Source organism: Eubalaena glacialis, chromosome 12, assembly GCF_028564815.1.
Source record: "Eubalaena glacialis isolate mEubGla1 chromosome 12, mEubGla1.1.hap2.+ XY, whole genome shotgun sequence".
Taxonomy (NCBI): Eukaryota; Metazoa; Chordata; class Mammalia; order Artiodactyla; family Balaenidae; genus Eubalaena; species Eubalaena glacialis.
In genome coordinates this window covers 96,922,723-96,930,463 of record NC_083727.1, presented here as the reverse complement: position 1 = coordinate 96,930,463, position 7,741 = coordinate 96,922,723, and positions in this window count along the sequence as shown.

The following is a 7,741-nucleotide window of genomic DNA, read 5'->3' as shown; positions in this document are numbered from 1 at the left end:
ATCGATTTCAGAGGCTTTCAAATGTATTTGTGGATGAAAGATTCATGATGGCTAATTAGGTGAATGGAAGGGTTGAAGGTTAAATGTCCACCAGCCTTTTGCAGTTGATATTTTTAAAACCTTCTGTATGGTTAGGCCGCTGGCGGTAGCTGTTCTCTTGCTCTCTATACATCCCCTGCTTAACCAGTTCCTGCCTCACCTACACCCGACTCATAGGACTTACCTTCTTACATACTTGCCCCAGACCCTAGCTAGTGATAGCTTAGCAAATGGCTGGCGAGGGGGCGTGCCCCTCTGCTGGTTTCGCTGGTAATGAGTCGACCTGTAGTTACTTCCCCCTATAATTGCTAACCTCCCTCTGCCCCTGGGAGCAAAGACTGCCCTGTGTCCTGCCCGCCCTCCGCCGTACACAGTGGGGTGTCACTCTAGGACCTTGATTCTGACAGGTAAGTTCCCCCTATCCATTAAACCATTGATGTCTCTGTTGCTGACTCCGGGCTCTTTCTTCTGTCTTGAAGCTGGGCAAGCAGAGGCCTTGCAGGCATGGGGGAGCAGCCAAACACCTTTCTTAGAGAGGAAACTTTTGACTGGTTAGATAGTGAAACAACCCATGTGGCAGTTTAATTGTTCTGATTATTAACATCTATCGAATGCATAATTTTTTCCTTATTACATTACTAATAAGCATTCTTTATACACAATTTAAAGCTTACAGAAATACAAAACTTTGAGAGTTAAGGAACCCGTAACTTCCATCAGGCCTTCCGGCCCTCATCTCCATAGTAATTGTCAGCATTTTGTTGCTAATGCCTCCTAGTGTTTCATACTTATACTAATGCTACTATTATTTTGCATGTATAATACTGATTATATTGTTTTTCAGTTTGCCTCTTTTTTAAACGATGTATATTTTTACTATCTCTATGCCAGTACATATGAATCTATCTCACTTTTTAGTATTATAGTCAGTTGTTTATATGAACCACAGTTTATTTAATCAACTCCAGTTACTGAGCATTTGGATTGTTTATGTTGATGGAAAAAAAAATGCACAATCCAAAAGTTGAGAGTTATGTTTTATTTAGCGGACATTCTGAGGACTTCAAGCCTGGGAGACAGCATCTCAGATAACTCTGAGAGACTGCTCCATAGAGGTGGGCGTGGGGGAAGCCAGGATATACAGGAGTTTTTGCAACCAAGGGCAGGTACAAGTTGGAACATCAAAAGATTATTGTTAATTAAAGAAAGCCAGACATCTCAAGTTAATCAAATTAGCGCTTTTCTATGTATGGGAAGATGCAAAGTCTTGGATCACTGAAATCATTCCTTAGATATTCACCTCAGCTATCTGGGGCCAGTATCCTGTGTTTTCTCATCCTGAGTCTCCTCAGGGTGCACCATTGCGGGGGGGGGGGGGGGGGGGGGTGGCTGCAGCAGTTGATTGCCAGATTGTGGGCATTCCTGGTTTCCATCGTGAGTTACCTCAGGGCTCACTGTCTGGGCATGTGGGCTTGATGGCTGCAACATCCTTTGTTTACCAATATGGCAGGCAGCATTCTTAGTTCACGTTTCTAATTTTTTGATATTATGATCATCCTTGTACGTATATCTTTTAAAAATTATGGAACTCTTTATTTATTTATTTATATTTTTGGCTGCCTTGGGTCTTCGTTGCTGTGTGCGGGCTTTCTCTAGTTGTGGCGAGCGGGGGCTACTCTTCATTGCGGTGCGCGGGCTTCTGACTGCGGTGGCTTCTCTTGCTGCAGGGCACAGTCTCTAGGCGCACGGATGGGCTCCAGAGCGCAAGCTCAGTAGCTGTGGCTCACGGGCTTGGTTGCTCCGCGGCATGTGGGATCTTACCGGACCAAGGCTCGAACCCGTGCCCCCTGCCTTGCCAGGCGGATTCTTAACCACTGTGCCACCAGGGAAGTACCGAGACTCTTCAATGTTTAAATTTTTGATAACTGCTAAATTAACTTTCTAAAAACTTTGTATCAGGTTGTACGGACTGTGTAAGATTATTTCATCACACTGTAGCCAGCATTGGATTTTAATTAAGTTTTAATTATAAATATATTTTCATTATTTTTTAATGAAAATGTGATCATACTATCTATGACCTATATACACTGTGTTGTGATCTGCTTTTTACATAATAGATTATCATGGACATTTTTCTATGCTAACAAATACAGGTTTATGTCATTTTTAAAGGCTACACCATGTACTGCTTTATTAATAAGTATTTTAAAATCAATAGCTTGAGCCTTTGATTGGAGTATCACAGGCCTACATTTTCAATTTCACTATTCCCTTCACATGGTGTATATTTAAATCAGACCCTTCTCTTTCCTATAGAGATATTAATTACAGACCCAAAGATAAGATGTTTAGGCAGGGATAGGTATATGATTAACTGGATTTCTGCTGTAAAAGAAAATAAAGCTCTTTATGCTGAAGTTAGTCTGTTACTTTTTGTGTTGAGGATCCCCAGAACCATCCTCAGGTTTAGTGATAAGTTAGAAGGACTCACAGAACTCAGAAAAGCTGTTATATTCATATTTATGGTTTATTACAGTGAAAGCATACAGATTGAATTCAGTAAAGCCAAAAGGCACATAGAGTGGAGCCCAGGAGAGACCCAGACACAGGCTTCCAGTTGTCTCTCCCATGGAGTCATATAGACAGTACTTAGTTTTCCTAGCAATGATGTGTAACAACACACAGTAGTGCCAACCAGGGAAGCTAACCTACACCTTGGTATCTAGGGCTTTTATTGGGAGTCTCATGATTCTGTGCCTGCATGACTGACCTAGTTACTTAGTCTCCAGCCCCTCCAGAGGTCAGACTGATACAGCATGGATCACATTGTTAGTATAAACTGTCTAACACGGTCCAAACCCCCAGGTATATACAAAGACACTTTTATCAGGCAGAATATTCCAAGGGCTTAAAGTTATCTCCCATGAACCTGTTAGGGGCCAGTCCTTTTTTTGGAATGTGCAGAGTTTGAACACCCGAAATCTGCGGAGTTAATCCTTTACTGCACACCCTTTTTATGAGTTAAGGCAGCAGTCCCCAACCTTTCTGGCATCAGGGACCAGTTTCATGGAAGAATTTTTCCACGGAGCTGGGTGGGGGGCTGGGTTCAGGCAGTAATGGGAGCGATGGGGAGCGATGGGGAATGGCAGATGAAGCTTTGCTCGCTCCCCTGCCACTCACCTCCTGCTGTGCGGCCCGGTTCCTAACAGGCCACAGACCGGTACCGGTCCACGGCCCGGAGGCTGGGGGCCCCTGAGTTAAGGAAATCCTTTTTTTTTCCTTTTTAAAATATTTATTTATTTATTTGGCTGCGCCGGGTCTTAGCTGTAGCACACGGGCTCTTAGATGCAGCATGTGGGATCTAGTTCCCTGACCAGGGATCGAACCCCGGCCCACTGCATTGGGAGCGCGGCGTCTTAACCACTGGACCACCGGGGAAGTCCTGAGTTAAGAGAATCCTCATTAAGTTGTACTGTTTCATATTCTTAATATTTACTTCAGGCTTGATTTTTATGTTAAGAGATATCTTGCAAAATTACAGGACACCTTGAGACACAGTGTCAAGGTCCTGGGTCGTAAAAGCCTTTTTACTACCATGATTATAGAAAAGAGAATTAATAATAAGAAGAAGAAACGTACACATTACCAGAAAACATTTTGGCCTTACAAATAATATTTTGAAAAAACAGATAATTTAATTGTTAATGAATTTCCTTCTACTCTATACTTAGTTTCAAATCTACCGTTGAGTAATCTGAAAAGTTGAAAATCAAATCTCTGCTTTTGAGAGGCATATAGGTTCATGGGCAATTTAGGCAGGGTATAAGCAATAGAAGAAAAAGGTGATCAATTATAAATTGATCAATTTTACTTCCATTTTGGAGAAAGGTTGGATTTATAGAAATGAAAAATCTCGGTCCTTGTCCTCAAAGAGTTCCCAGACTACTGACTGGCACACACACAGTTATAAGGCAATGCATAAATCCTATAATAAAGCCACAGTGAGCTGCAATTACAGAGGGAATGATCCTGTCCACCATGGCAGATGACAGGAGATGCTTGCTTCTTAAAAGAATTGATTTATGAAATGGACTTGAAGTAATTTATCATAAAAGGAAAGAAAAATGATTGAAGAGTCCTTAATATCTGGCCTCCAAATACCTTCCTTAATCGTTTTCGTTTGCATTTGCTGTTAACTCAGCCTGGAATACATTTTTCCTCTTCCCTTGCCCTGCACCCTCATCTGCCCACAAACTTTATGGTATCTCATGCTTCAAATGAGAAGATTGTCACTCAACACAAAAGGAAGTTACACATAGGCAAGATGATGGACATTTTGTATGTTAATGCTTTTTCCCTTCATAGCCACTTCTTTTTCTTTCTTTTTTTTTTAGCATCTTTATTGGAGTATAATTGCTTGACAATGGTGTGTTAGTTTCTGCTGTGTAACAAAGTGAATCAGCTATACATATCCATATATGCCCATATCTCCTCCCTCTTGTGTCTCCCTCCCACCCTCCCTATCCCACCCCTCTAGGTGGACACAAAGCACCGAGCTGATCTCCCTGTGCTATGCGGCTGCTTCCCACTAGCTATCTATTTTACGTTTGGTAGTGTATATATGTCCATGCCACTCTCTCACTTCGTCCCAGCTTACCCTTCCCCCTCCCCATGTCCTCAAGTCCATTCTCTAAACAGCCATTTTTTTCTTTCTTCTTTTGTTTGGTTTTTTTTTTTGGTGGTTGTTGTTTTTGTTTTTTGAGGTAACACTGGTTTATAACATTAGATGTTTCACGTGTCCCACATTATATTTCTTCTCCTGTATACACTACAGAAGGGTGCTCACCACCAAAAGTTTAGTTTCCATCTGTCACCATACAGTTGACCCCCTTTACCCCTTTCACCCTCCCCCCACTCCCCTTTCCCTCTGGTAACCAATACTCTGTTCTCTGTATCTATGTGTTTGGTTTTGTTAATTCTTTTTTTTTTTTTTAGTTCCTCATATGAGTAAAATCATGCTATTTTTCTTTCTCTGTTTGACTTATCTCACTTAGCATAATATCCTTAATACTGTTGCTGCAAATGGAGAGATTTCATCTTTTTATGGCTGAGTAATATTCCATTGTACATACAGACCCATCTTTATTCATTCATCTGTCAGTGGGCACTTAGGTTGTTTCCATATCTTGGCTATTGTAAATAATACTGTGATGAACATAGGGGTGCATATGCCTTTTCAAATTAGTGTTTTCCTATTCTTCAGGTAAATACCCAGAAGTAGAATAGCTGGATCATATGGTACTTCTTTATAGCCATTTCTTTTTCTTTTTGAAGTATAGTTGATTTACAATATTGTGTGAGTTACAGGTGTACGGCAAAGTGATTCGTTTATATATATATTTTCAGGTTACTTTCCATTATAGGTTATCTCAAGGTATCATTCCCGGTGTTATATAATAACTTCTTGTTGCTTATCTAGTCTGTACATAGCCGTGTGTATCTGTTAATCCCATACTCCTAATTTATCCCTCCCCTCCCCCTTTCCCCTTTGGTAACCGTAAGTTTGTTTTCTATGTCTGCAAATCTGTTTCTGTTTTGTAAATAGACTCATTTGTATTATTTTTTAGATTCTACGTATAAGTGATATGTAATATTTGTCTTTCTTTGTCTGACTTACTTCACTTAGTGTGATAATCTCTAGGTCCATCCATGTCACTGCAAATGGCAATATTTCATTCTTTTTTTTATGGCTGAGCGATATCCCATTGTGTATATATACACCACATCTTCTTTATCCATTCATCTGTTGATGGACATTTAGGTTGCTTCCATGTCTTGTTCACAGCCATTTCTTGATTCACTTTCTTATCTTCCAAGACATCAATATTTTCTGGTTTTCCTCCTATTTTTCTGGTTTCTCCGTCTCAGTTTATTTTGCTGGTTCTTCCTCCTTGAACACTGCACTCTAGCCCAAGGGCACAACCAAACCAATCCCCAAATCCCATCTTTAGGGTTTTATCTCCTGGGACCACTCCCAGTTCCAATTCTGTAGCAGTCTGGGTCCAATCAGGAGATAGAAATCACTCAGTAGATTAAACAGGAGATATTTAATATAATAATAATTAACTATAATAAAAGAATAACTATATATATAACTATATAAGGAAACTATATATGGTACCCTAGGGCTGAGGGAGAGTTACCCAAGGAAGAATAAACTAAGAAGGGATTCAGATCTCAAGGGCAGGAGGCCTTTAGAGAGCATGGGCTACATAACATAGGGGTCTTGCAGAAGGATCAAATGCTTGGTATGGGACCCTGTGGATCACAGGCAGCTGTATGCAGGTCAGGCAGGAATCTTGGTTCCCTTGCCTAGTATGCTGTAGATAGGTTATGGCCAGGCCAAGGCTGCAAGGTCCCAGAGGGATCACTTTGCGGGGCCTGTGGCTGGTGTAGGCTTTACCAGATGTTCTCACACCCACAAGTCTGACCTTCACCCCATCAATCCCCTTCCACTCCCTCTGTTATGTTGGAGATTGCAGGAAACCTCTTTCTCCTGCAATGTTCCTCCAGCAACTTCTACTGAGAAAAGTTAACATAGTGGGCACTTTAAAAGAGAAATGCTTAAAGGAATTCTGTTGTTTATCAGAAAGCATTTATTGAAGGGTGTGTTTGGAGCTGAGAGGCAGTAAGTTGATAACCCACACATCACCTCAAAGTTCATAAGCTCCAGCCACACTGGTTGTTTTTTTTTTTTCCCACACTGGTTGTTGTTTCAACAACTAGGCATAGTCCCACTTTAGGTCCTTTGCATTAACTTTTCCTTCTTCTGGAACACTCTTCCCCTGGGTAATCCCCTCCTTTAAATCTTTGCTCAAATGTCATTCTCTCACTATTTTAGTATTGTACCATTCCTCATTCCTGATTATTCCTGCACTATTTTTTCCTTTTTCAATATAGCTCATCCTTTTTTACTATATGGGATAATTTATGTATGTATTATGTTTATTGTCTGTTTCTCCCTGCCAGAATGCAAGCTCCAGGAGGACAAGGATCTTTGTTTATCAGTATATCCCAAGAGCCTAGAACTGAGCTTGGCACATAGTATTTGTGCCAAATATTTGTTGAGTGACTAAGTGAATTACTGAGACAAACATGAGATATAAAGGGTAAGATATAAAATCATCTAGTTAAAATATATACCCAAATCTCTTATTTTTCCCTACTAGATAAAATCCAAACTCATTATCAAGATTCAACTAAAAAGTCATTCCTTCTATAATTTGGACACTGATTGCTGCTACAAGATTGAGCAAGGAACAAGTTTTCCTCCTTTGACGGGTCAGCAGAAGAGGTATTTGATTCTGGTCTGGTGGATTGCTGCTTGCACGTTCTTGGTTAAGCTAACACCAGTGCACTTTAGAAGACTTTGGAAACAGCTGGAAGACAGCATTAAGCCAGCTATAGAAGCATTTACAGGATTCCATGACAAGCATGGAGGCCCTGGAGAACAAAAATAGAACCATAGAGCAGAGGTCTTCAGTATGGAGCAGGCATACTCCTGCACATCCCAGAAGACAGCCCAAGTACACCTGCAGTTTTAAGGAAACGGCTTTCCACATTTCAACTTACATTTAACTGTTCCCTGAAATTGGTCTGCTTGAGAACAAGTCTGACTACACAATAGTCCTTCCATTTT